At 39.9% G+C, this 12,655-nt stretch overlaps 2 long non-coding RNA genes across 21 annotated transcripts; one reads left to right on the forward strand and one right to left on the reverse strand.

The window, feature by feature from the left end:
• Window positions 1-513: 513 nt before the first annotated feature.
• On the forward strand, window positions 514-10,360 carry LOC126983598 (uncharacterized). Of its 20 annotated transcripts, none has more exons than XR_007736010.1 (5): window positions 538-656; window positions 782-906; window positions 1,032-1,531; window positions 1,782-2,156; window positions 2,472-10,360. It is a non-coding gene; the product is annotated as an uncharacterized LOC126983598 (long non-coding RNA). The 20 variants fall into 20 exon arrangements; XR_007736015.1 differs by lacking the exon at window positions 538-656 and having other exon boundaries at window positions 747-906; window positions 2,472-7,034; window positions 7,193-10,360; XR_007736000.1 differs by lacking the exon at window positions 538-656 and having other exon boundaries at window positions 747-906; window positions 2,472-3,119; window positions 3,257-10,360.
• LOC126983602 (uncharacterized) lies at window positions 610-2,130 on the reverse strand. The gene is made up of 3 exons (XR_007736024.1): window positions 2,003-2,130; window positions 878-1,625; window positions 610-750 (listed from the first exon to the last, which is right to left on the reverse strand). It is a non-coding gene; the product is annotated as an uncharacterized LOC126983602 (long non-coding RNA).
• Window positions 10,361-12,655: the final 2,295 nt, after the last annotated feature.

A 12,655-nucleotide genomic window follows, 5' to 3' on the forward strand; every position in this document is an offset into this window, starting at 1 on the left:
TTTTGTGTGTGTGTGTGTGTGTGTGTGGAAGAACAAAAAAAAAAAGTTAAATGGGGTATGTGGTTGTGAACATACTAATTTATCCACCTTATTTATCCACTTTATTGATCCACGTTTTTGATCCACTTCATATTATTTCGTTATCGTATTTCATCGCCAAATTATTCCGTCGTCTTGTTCCTCTACCCTGTTCCTATCATCAAGTTCCGTTAGCGCTATCTTCTATTATCACATCATCAACTTCGAAACAAACCACCAAAGTCATTATTTTCTACTTTACACGAAATCGGAAAATAACTGTCATTGCCTCATTTGGCTTAAGATTTACGCAGAAATGAAAAGGCCAATCCTAGAACACTCGAACCTTAAATGATGGAGACAACTGTACGAAAATGGGCGTCACATGATGCGAAATTGATGTAGACAAAAACCTGGAAATCAATGAAAAGTTACTTAAGCGATTATATTATGAGGGTGATGATATGTTACCTGTTATTCTTTCCATCTAATTATCTTTATTTATTTATCAATGTCGCTGTTTTTGTAGGAGGCTCTGTCGTCAGTATATCCCTATTCTCCATTCCGCAAATCTGTTCTCCGCCACGATCTCCCATCCATCTCAACTCTCAATTTCTTATGTATTTAGAGATCTCAAGGTTTTATTTTGGCTAGTAGATAAAGCATTTTCCAGATCAATTCTCCATTCGATCAATCTCTTCTCACCCACGATCTCCCATCCATCTCAACTCTCTCAGTTTCTTATGTACTTAGAGATCTCAAGGTTTTATTTTGGCTAGTATATAAAGCATTTTCCAGATCAATTCTCCATTCTATCAATCTCTTCTCACCCACGATCTCCCATCCATCTCAACTCTACCAATTTCTTATGTATTTAGAGATCTCAAGGTTTTATTTTGGCTAGTGGATAAAGCATTTTCCGGATCAATTTTCCATTCTATCCATCTCTTCTCAACCATGATCTCCCATCCATCTCAACTCTACCAATTTCATATGTACTTAGAGATCTCAAGGTTTTATTTTGGCTAGTGGATAAAGCGTTTTCCTGATCAATTCTCCATTCGATCAATCTCTTCTCAACCACGATCTCCCATCCATCTCAACTCTCTCAGTTTCTTATGTATTTAGAGATCTCAAGGTTTTATTTTGGCTAGTAGATAAAGCATTTTCCAGATCAATTCTCCATTCGATCAATCTCTTCTCAACCACGATCTCCCATCTATCTCAACTCTACCAATTTCTTATGTATTTAGAGATCTCAAGGTTTTATTTTGGCTAGTGGATAAAGCGTTTTCCAGATCAATTCTCCATTCTATCAATCTCTTCTCACCCACGATCTCCCATCCATCTCAACTCTACCAATTTCTTATGTATTTAGAGATCTCAAGGTTTTATTTTGGCTAGTGGATAAAGCATTTTCCAGATCAATTCTCCATTCAGTCAATCTCTTCTCACCCACGATCTCCCATCCATCTCAACTCTATCAATTTCTTATGTGTTTAGAGATCTCAAGGTTTTATTTTGGCTAGTGGATAAAGTGTTTTCCAGATCAATTCTCCATTCGATCAATCTCTTCTCACCCACGATCTCCCATCCATCTCAACTCTCTCAATTTCTTATGTATTTAGAGATCTCAAGGTTTTATTTTGGCTAGTAGATGAAGCATTTTCCTGATCAATTCTCCATTCTATCCATCTCTTCTCAACCATGATCTCCCATCCATCTCAACTCTCTCAATTTCTTATGTATTTAGAGATCTCGAGGTTTTATTTTGGCTAGTGGATAAAGCGTTTTCCAGATCAATTCTCCATTCTATCAATCTCTTCTCAACCACGATCTCCCATCCATCTCAACTCTACCAATTTCTTATGTGTTTTTAGATCTCAAGGTTTTATTTTGGCTAGTGGATAAAGCGTTTTCCAGATCAATTCTCCATTCGATCAATCTCTTCTCACCCACGATCTCCCATCCATCTCAACTCTACCAATTTCTTATGTATTTAGAGATCTCAAGGTTTTATTTTGGCTAGTAGATGAAGCATTTTCCTGATCAATTCTCCATTCTATCAATCTCTTCTCAACCACGATCTCCCATCTATCTCAACTCTACCAATTTCTTATGTATTTAGAGATCTCAAGGTTTTATTTCGATCAATTCTCCATTCGATCAATCTCTTCTCACCCCATCTCCCATCCATTCAAGGTTTTATTTTTGGCTGGGATAAAAAGCGTCTTCCGGATCAATTCTCCATTCGATCAATCTCTTCTCACCCACGATCTCCCATCCATCTCAACTCTCTTAATTTCTTATGTATTTAGAGATCTCAAGGTTTTATTTTGGCTAGTATATAAAGCATTTTCCTGATCAATTCTCCATTCTATCAATCTCTTCTCACCCACGATCTCCCATCCATCTCAACTCTCTCAATTTCTTATGTGTTTTTAGATCTCAAGGTTTTATTTTGGCTAGTAGATAAAGCATTTTCCTGATCAATTCTCCATTCTTTCAATCTCTTCTCAACCACGATCTCCCATCCATCTCAACTCTACCAATATCTTATGTATTTAGCAATCTAGAGGCTTTGTTTTGGTCAGTATATAAAGCATTTTCTGGGTCAATTCTCCATTCTATCAATCTATTGTCAGCCATGATCTCCTATTCTCCTCAACCTTAGGAATCTCTCATGTATGTAAAGATGGGGAAGGTTGAATCGGTCAGTAATCGCATTTTCCGGATCAATTCTCCGCTCCATCAATCTCTTCTCAGCCATGATCTCCCATCCACGTAAACCATAGCAATCTCTTATGTATACCTCAACTATCACTGGGATCACAAAACAGTCCATGAAAACCCACACAACTTCTACGAGAGGCTTTTCAAACAGGCGAACTGAGGGACCGAGGCGTTTAATGATACAGACACAGAAGATTAACCGGGTCTTTAAGGGTGTTTTTCACGTTCAAGGTCCAGAAGTCGTGTAAAACTATCACTGTGATCACAAAACAGTCCATGGAATCCCACGCAACTTCTATGAGAGGCTTTTCGATTAGATGGACTGAGTGGCCGAGACGTTTAATAATGGGTGTTTTTCTCCATTCAAGGTCCAGAAGTCATGCAAAACTATCACCAGGGTCACAAAACAGCCCATGAAAACCCATGCAGCTTCTATGAGAGGCTTTTCGATTAGATGGACTGAGTGGCCGAGACGTTTAATAATGGGTGTTTTTCTCCGTTCAAGGTGCAGAAGTCGTGTAAAACTATCACCAGGGTCACAAAACAGCCCATGAAAACCCATGCAGCTTCTACGAGAGGCTTTTCAAATAGGCAAACTGAGGGGCCGAGACGTTTAGTAATACGGACTTAGGTCATACTAGGACAAAAGACTAAAGAACAATCATTTTAGTAGTTGTGGCTGGCCTGTCGTGTGTTCTTATTTAGCGTGTCTGTGTGTGGGTGTGAATCAGGCTGACAACGCTAGCAGGCTACTTATTATTTTAGCTAACTCACCATTATTCAGGGTTTTATTGGTGGTATTTATATTAGAGCAATTCATAGTACAGTCATCCCTCAAATAGTACAGTTTCCAATAGTTCGGTTTCAGTTTTATACGGATTGTCATGGAAGAATTTTTTAGGATTTTTAAATTTCCCGCTCGTTGCACCAAGTAGCCATGGCGTGAGTGGCAATGTTGGTGTTAGCGAGTGTTCTAAGTGCTAATCAGTTCACGGATAGAGAAAGTCATATCCGCCAGGGTTACTTTATTGGACAAAAATCACATAGGTCATTACAACAAGGACAACACATAGGATAGGTGTTTGTTTGTGTATGCGTTTGTGTGAATGTTGTTTGTGTAGGTTAACATTTAAGTGTGGGTGTATGTGTAGAACAATGTGTACGAATGGACGACAAGAGGACATGGACGGACAGTAGAAGATAAACAAATAACAAGAGATAAACAATTAGACACACAAGAAACAGCGAGACGGGAGCATGAACGAAAACATTGACACAAAGTAAAAATGAATATAGAGTCTATGCTGCAATGCCCCATTTTCTTATTGTCACTGAGGGGAAGGAACACGGAATTTGAGCGGTGACTGCTACAGCAACACTTCTACCAAAACACCTGCAGGTCCCAAACGCCCGTACTATTTGAGGGACGACTTACTGGTGTAGTTAGTGGTTGCTCTGTAGTATGACCTAATCCATGCTGCTTGTGTGTTGGACGGACGCTAACAAACTCGGCACTTGCAGTCTTTTTCTTTCATATATTTGATCTGTTTGAAGGTTTTTTGAATCCGTTCATTGATGATTTTTAGTCGCTTCCTGCTGATTTGATCTAAGTGTGGGTCTGTTGATGTATTGCTTAATGAAACACTTCTTTGGTTGCTCATTTCATTGATCTTTTTGAGGATTTTGGTTGGTATTATCAGACACTCACTTCTCACATCAGCTATTTCTAAAGTTCAAAGAGGGGGTCAGTCAGGTTCTAATGAGTGTCCCTTCAAGTTCATGTTACAGAAGAAGGGTCAAACTACCACCAGGGTCTTAATACTACTCCTGGAAATGCCCACAACGCCTACGAAAGCCTTGTCAAATATGTGTTCTTGGGCGATGAAATGTTTTATAATACGACGCTTAGAGCAGATTTCACAGTCCGTCACAGTGGCTTTGTAATCACCCGAACCAAACTATTTGATCTTCTACACTCCATGATGGTTAGGTTTTCAATACAAGACTGGATACACAAAGGATTTTCTGTATGGTCTCCTCAAATTTCTTAACTTAAACATGAACACATTTTTTTATTATTGTTTCCTTTTTCTGTGCCCTTGAGCTGTCTCCTTTGTTGTAAAAAAAAAAAATATGACGGAATTTTTGAAGTTCTTGGTATTGGTTTGGAGGCTTATTAACCCATCATGGCGAACTGTGAAAGTGGCCCATAGTTTAGTCAGCTGATTAGCCAAACACTTCTCTTTTCTCTATTCCTGCTGTCTAAAACAAGTCTTGCCATCTGCAGCAGCTTTGTTTCTTTCACAATACTCTATAATCACAACAGCAAGAAGCATTTGTCATTATCATTTTGGCAATCATCAGGCATTTATAAAGTCATTAAAAAGCTACACACACTTCTCTCCTGCATCTTGTTAGAAATCTGTGAGTCGGTCCGCTGCGATTGGCTCAGATTTGGCCTTCACTGGTAGCCTGGTAACATGCACTCCCAGGTCTTTCTCTGCCTCTGTGGTGGATAGTGGAGTGTTTCCCATGTGGTATTGGTATGCTGGATATCCCCTCCCAAGGTGCAAGACTTTACATTTCTCTTCATTGAATTGTAGCAGCCACTTTTTGCTCCACTCCTGTAGCTTGGTGATGTTTTCTTGTAGGAAATCCGCAGCCAAGGGGTTAAGAAAGGAATTAGGGCGTTGCTGGGATGAACTTTAGTTAGGTTTGGTAGCCTCATTCAGACAGGTGGGCTTTGATTAACCTTCTACCTTTTTCATTACTATTATCATTATTACCTTTATCTTCGCCATTCATGATTATCCAGAAGACTTCCTCGTCGAGAACATATCAGTGTTATAGTGATTTAGAAGTGATGAACATACTGATAAATTTTAGGTGCACAAATCAGTTATGCTTAGTATGTAGTCAGGGAAGTAGTCAAGTATTTTTTATCACTCCCTCGATAGATACGAGAATCCAACAATTGTGATAAACTGAATAAATTGGTCGTGGTTAAGATTGTTTATAGAAGTGTTCCTTACATTCCCTGCAAAGCTGATCTCATGTAAAAGTCAAGCTCGTGAAGACTAGATGCTCTGAGGAATGAATTTGATCCCCTTAGAAATGTAGTAGAAGTAGTAGTAGCAGTAGTAGTAGTAGTAGTAGTAGTAGTAGTAGTAGTAAGCCCTCAGAAGATGTGAAGACTTGATGTTCTGAGGAATGAACTTGATCCCCTTAGAAATGTAGTAGAAGTAGTAGTACCAGCAATAGTAGTAGTAGTAGTAGTAGTAAGTCCTCAGAAAACGTGAAGACTTGATGTTCTGAGGAATGAATTTAATCCCCTTAGAAATGTAGCAGAAGTAGTAGTAGTAGTAGTAGTAGTAGTATCAATAGTAGTAGTAGTAGTAGTTGTCCTCGTAGTAGCAGCAAGCCCTTAGAAAAGTAGAATCCACATAAACTCAATCTCATAAACTTTACCTTAAAATAATTAGTTAAAAAATCCTCTTCTACACAAGTATAGGAAGTAACTTGTTTGAAAAGACAATGCCAGTACTCCTCATGGGAAGGGACAAGTAGGAAGTGTATTTTTAAACGTGCTTTTTGTGGCTGTAACCGTCGTGCCAACATGATAAATTTACCCACGGCAGAACATTTACCATAAGGAGGTGTGCTGGCGAGTGCATCGTAGGGAAACAAGTGTAGCATAACATATTTTGTAAGCATGGTTGTGGTCGCTATAAGATTCCAACAAGTGCAAATTTATTAACCCGGTAGCAGCGACGGGCCAAATTTGTGGCTGTACCGTGTAGCAGTGACGGGCCAAATTTGTGGCTGTACCGTGTAGCAGTGACGGGCCAAATTTGTGGCTGTACCGTGTAGCAGCAACGGGCCAAATTTGTGGCTGTACCGTGTAGCAGTGACGGGCCAAATTTGTGGCTGTACCGTGTAGCAGCGACGGGCCAAATTTGTGGCTGTACCGTGTAGCAGTGACGGGCCAAATTTGTGGCTGTACCGTGTAGCAGTGACGGGCCAAATTTGTGGCATGATATAAAACCCCTAAATTAGATGATGCATAAACTGATCACAAATGCGTTGATATATATTATGAAATGGTTTGTGTGAGTGATGATTTTTTCTCATTTTTCTCGCTTGGAGGGACCATTAAGAAACATGATCCCTGCTGCTACCGGGTTAAAGGAAAGTTTGCTGTCATGTTCATAAGGAAGAAAGTGTCACGTGACATCGCGTAACATTTTATAAGCCTGTTTCTGGTCGCTATGAGAATTTAACAGGTGCAAGATTACTAAAGGAAAGTGTGCTGTTAGGTTTATAGGGAAGAAAGCATCACTACTAAAAGAAAGTGTGCTGTCAGGTTCACAGGTAAGAAAGCGTCACATAACATAGCGTAACATTTTAAAGCATGTTTCAGATCGCTATAAGAATTTAACAGGGGCATGATTACTAAAAGAAAGTGTGCTGTCAGGTTCATAGGAAAGAAAGCGTCAAGTAACATTGCGTAACATTTTATAAGCATGTTTCTGGTCGCTATAAGAATCAAAAAGTCGTAATTTTGCGTAAAGGAAGTGTGCGTCGTTTGGAAGAAAGTGTAACATGACATAGCATAACATTTCCTAAGCCTGTTTTCATGTTGCCATAAGAATCAAAAAGTCCGAATTATTTTGCAAGAAAGAAGAGTGCTGTAAGGTGCGTCATAGGGAATAAAGTGTAGTGTGACATATTCTCTAAGCGTGTGTCTGGTTGCTGTGAGAATCTAACAGTCGGTGATAACATGATCAAATTATGTGATAGCCTGAGACGTTAAGAAGGAATATGGAGGTCTTAAAAGGCTACTACACTGGTCAAATTTTCCGTGGATCTTCAGTCAAACCACGATTTCCGCTGGCGTGGTTCTCATTTGTTTCTTGTTATTGCTGCTGATGATGATGGTGAGTAATACCGTCATCCTTCTGTGAAATCTACCGTAGCTTTGGAAGATCGTGGACACGTCAGAAAACAACGGAAATATAAGAACCACGCCAGCGGAAATCGTGGTTTGACAAGATCCACGGAAAATTTGCCCAGTGTTATATCCCCTTTAAGCTTTGAGGTATCTTTGTTGTGATGGTAGAGTGCTTGCCTTGCATCTCAGGAGCCTGGTTTTGATTCCTTACGGTTTTAATATTTGCTAGAAGAAAATGTAGTTAGGTTTGTAATTGGAAAGAAGATTAAACATTACACTGTCTATCAAAGTGTTGTGGTGGCAATGAGTCTAACAGTCATGGCAACTTTGATCGGGTTAGTCGCAGTTAGAATGTTTGATAAAAGGAAATGTACCATGTTCTTACGTTCTTATGTTCTTATGTATACGTATATTCGTGTAAAAGTCAGTATTTTGTAAACATCAACCCTCCCTCTGTTGGAAAAAAATTATCTTTAGTAGTAGATTTTTATTTTTATTTTATTTTTTTATTTATTTATGTATTTATTTATTTATTTTATTTATTTTTTTTTTTTTTATGTACTCTAAGAACTTCCAGTCACCCCTCATGACAGTGGTGGCTTAACAATGGACATCCTTTCCCATCCTTCCTTTCCTACCAGTGCGACAGGAAACATATGGCTTGCATCTCTCAAAGGGGGTTAGACTTCACTGCCCTTTTTCATATATTAATTTTTTAAGGAAAGGGTTCAGCTCAAGGATGCAAAAAAGAGGAATCAAAAGAGGCCTACGATGGTGCTGCTCCTTAGAGAGTGTGCAGAGGAGTAACAGGAATATTTATGCACAGAGGAATTAATCTAACCCGGTAGCAGCGACAGGACAAATTTGTGGCTTTACCGTGTACCAGCGACGGGCCAAATTTGTGGCTTTATGGTGTATGTACAATCGATGGGCCAAATTTGTGGCTTTACAGTGTACCAGCGACAGGCTAAATTTATGGCTTTAGTGTGAACCAGTGACGGGCCAAATTTGTGGCTTTACAGTGTACCAGCAACAGGTTAAATTTATGGCTTTAGTGTGAACCAGTGACGGGGCAAATTTGTGGTTTTACCATGTACCAGCGCTGGGCTAAATTTGTGGCTTTACCATGTACCAGCGCTGGGCTAAATTTGTGGCTTTACAGTGTACCAGTGACGGGCTAAATTTGTGGCTTTACCATGTACCAGCGATGGGCTAAATTTGTGGCTTTACAGTGTACCAGCAACGAGCCAAATTTGTGGCTTTAGTGTGTACCAGTGACGGGCCAAATTTGTGGCTTTACCATGTACCAGCGATGGGCTAAATTTGTGGCTTTACCATGTACCAGCGATGGGCTAAATTTGTGGCTTTACCATGTACCAGCGATGGGCTAAATTTGTGGCTTTACCATGTACCAGCGATGGGCCAAATTTTCGCCATAATATAAACCCCAAAAAATAGATGATGCATAAACTGATCACAAATGCATTGATATATATTATTATGAAATGGTTTGTGTGAGTGATGATTTTTTCTCATTTTTCTTGGTTAGAGGGACCTTTAAGAAACATGATCCCGCCAGCTACCGGGTTAATACTTGGGCTTATTATTTTTTTCCAACAACTCACCCAGGCTTTGGAAAGATGAGGCAGACTCTTGCACCAAGCCAAATGGTATCCCACTGCTTAAGACCTTTGTATTCATTACCAACATGTCAGGCCATCGCAATTACTTAGGGTTTTAATATTTCCTAATTGATAATGTAGTTAGGTTTGTAATTGGAAAGAAAATTTAGCATTGCACTGTCTATCAAAGTGTGTTTTGGTGCCAGTAAGTCTGACAGTCAAATAGTTGTGAGTCAAAAGTGTCTGAGAATGCTGGCCCTAGTAATATTTTTCTTATGGTGGAAAAAATGATAATAACAACCGTAGACAAATTAGCCAAAGTTAGAATCATAGAGAAAATTTCGTTAGATTTGGCGTGAAAACGTGACCACAAGTTATATTATCTAAGTGAAGAAATGATGATGATGATAACCGTAGACAAATTAGCCAAAGATAAAATGATACAGAGAAAATTTCGTTAGATTTGTCGTGAAAACGTGACCACAAGTTATATTATCTAAGTGAAGAAATGATGATGATGACAACCATAGACAAATTAGCCAAAGTTAGAATCATAGAGAAAATTTCGTTAGATTTGTTGTGAAAACGTGACCACAAGTTATATTATCTAAGTGAAGAAATGATGATGATGACAACCATAGACAAATTCACCAATGTTAGAATGGTAAAGAAAATTTCGTCAGATTTGTCGTGGAGGTAACGTGACCACAAGTTGTATTATCTAAGTGTTCTTGTGGCAATTCATATACGGGACGAGGAGGAGGAAGAGGGAGGACGCACAATCCATGTTCATACAATTGTTATCACATTCACAAAGTCTCCCAGGCCTCTCCTCATCACCAGGTTGTCAGCCGCCACACCAGAGTCGCCTCCCCTCATGGTGGTGTGCGTGTGGTGCCGGCAACACTCAAGCACAGGTTGTGGTATTATTGTTAACTTGTCCTCTCGTTCATGTACTTAAGTAGCCAGGGAGAGGCATGGAAATGAAGAATGATGGAAGGAAGGTGGACGGTGATCAATAAACTTTGTGATTGTTGTTGTTTTGTATTTATTGTGCTTTTGAAGTGTTTTGAGGTGTGTGTGTGTGTGTGTGTGTGTGTACATATCCTGGCTGGCCATGTCAAACCACCATAGCCAGTGGAGTTGATACTAATTTGGTGGGTGTGTTGAGGGGACTCTCCCTACTCATTGATGGCACTGTGCCTCTCACTCTCTTAGTTCCTTCTTTTTTATGCAGGCCTGTTCACGAATGTTGCCAAAATCATGAGGAGAATAAAAGCTGAGGAGGATTGTAAAAGTCTGCAAGAAGATTTTGACAGGATTTGAGTTGGGCCAGGCGTGGGAAACTAAATTAAATGAAAAAGTCCAAATTATTGGAAATGTCTAACTACTAAGAGGCCATCACTGAACTATTCAATGGCAGAAGGAGAAGGACTTTGGAGTGTTGGTCCAGGATAATTTGTCTCCTGGAACACTTATTAACAGGATTGTAAGAGAGACTTGTAAGTTTTTGACAAACAAAAGAGTGACCCTTCACTCTGTGGACGATATGAAGAAGTGACAGAGGAATTGTTAGTGGCATTGATCAAGCCCAGGTTTGAATACCTGCCACTGATATATTGTACCTACATAGAAAAAAATAAAATAATACAAAAATCAGCCAACAAGGCGGTACCCAGCCTGAGTTATTTAACTTACGAGTAGTTATTTTATTTATTTATTTGTTTATTTATTTATTTATTTATTTATTTTATTTTTTGGTATTTCGCTGGGGATATACCCCAAGGGAGGAAGGCGGAGCATGTCATTTGAAAAGTTGTGACTGCCTTTGTTAAAAGAAAGAAATTAGAGATGATGGCGATGAATGGAGTAGACGCATGATAAAGATATGTTTGTATACGACAGGAGCAACGAGAGCATGCATGGAAGTCAAAAAAAAAAATGTTTGAAAGGCAAAGGCATCGAGAAATAGTCTGCCCAATAGATGCATTGAACAGTGAACAAAAAGGTAGTTCACTTCATTCCAGAGGCTGGACCCCACAAGCATAGAATATTTCATGTAGGACACACACACACACACACACACACACATTATGGCAAATTAATAAATTGATTACCATACAACACCAATAAGTCACTCATCTCTCCATGTTTCATCTCATGTCACCATCTTCCCTCGTGTGTGTGTGTGTGTGTGTGTGTGTGTGATACGTCCTAATTGAGGTGGCAGACGTAATATGGCTGTTCAGTAGGAAAAAGCAGGAGGTAGAAAAGAGGATTGCATTGAAGAGTAAGTAGGCGGTGGCTGAAGCGGTAGCGTGCTGGGCCCACATTCACCATGTGATGGACGGACACAGTCGAATCCACACTACCCTCCATTTTTCAGTTTTCACCCACGAGTGGCTTAAACTACCCATGCTGTCCTGAAGACCACCCATCAACTCGGACTCTACTCCTAGTCCAGAAATCAGAAAGAACGAGTTCCAGGGGCGGCATATGAGAAGAGAAGATGGCGCCACCACTTGCCCCCGCCCTGCGCCGGCTGGGCGGGGGCCGCCTCGCCCCTCCCCCAAGCCTCAAGGCGCAATAGAGGCGCAAAAAAAAAAAAAAAAAAAAAAAAATTATATGCAGGCCGGTGATGCTCTGATATACAAGTCGCTGGTTGCATATAAGAAAAACACGTGCTCTTAAATTCTTAATGCCAGTGTGACGGATATGAGCACCGAGGTCACGCGCTGCCTTAATTTTAGCAAATGCCCCAAGCTTTAACTTTACAGAAAAGGCTAATCGATGAGCCTCTATAGCGTGTTAGCCTTATCGGTGGCTTTCGCATCTTACATCAACTATTTCCGAAGGCCAGAAAGGAGATCAATCGGGTTCTAACGAGTGGTCTTTTAGGTTCATGGTACAGAAGAAGGGTCACACAACCACCAGGGTCATAAAAGTACCCCTGGACATCGTTGCCACATTATCGTACTCGGAGCATCATATTAACCGGTTTCTGCCCCATAACTATTGCCAAGAAACATCAGGAATTAACAATTTTAACGATGAATATAAATGAATCTAAATATTGGGGCCCAGGAGATAGTTTTTTGTGTCGGAAGTTGGTAAATATAAGAGGCTGAGTACGATAATCTGGCAATGTTGCCCCTGGAAATGCCCAAAACTCCTCCGAAAGCCTTGTCAAACAGTTCCGCCAACGTAAAAAACACACACTACAGCCCAACTTATCTCCTTAGTGGCTTTTGGAAATGGTTGTTGTGAGGACTAAAAGCGTCTGATAATATATACGAGCTTCACTGACGAATAATTTGAACGATACAACCAT

Source organism: Eriocheir sinensis, chromosome 54, assembly GCF_024679095.1.
Source record: "Eriocheir sinensis breed Jianghai 21 chromosome 54, ASM2467909v1, whole genome shotgun sequence".
NCBI classification, from domain to species: Eukaryota; Metazoa; Arthropoda; class Malacostraca; order Decapoda; family Varunidae; genus Eriocheir; species Eriocheir sinensis.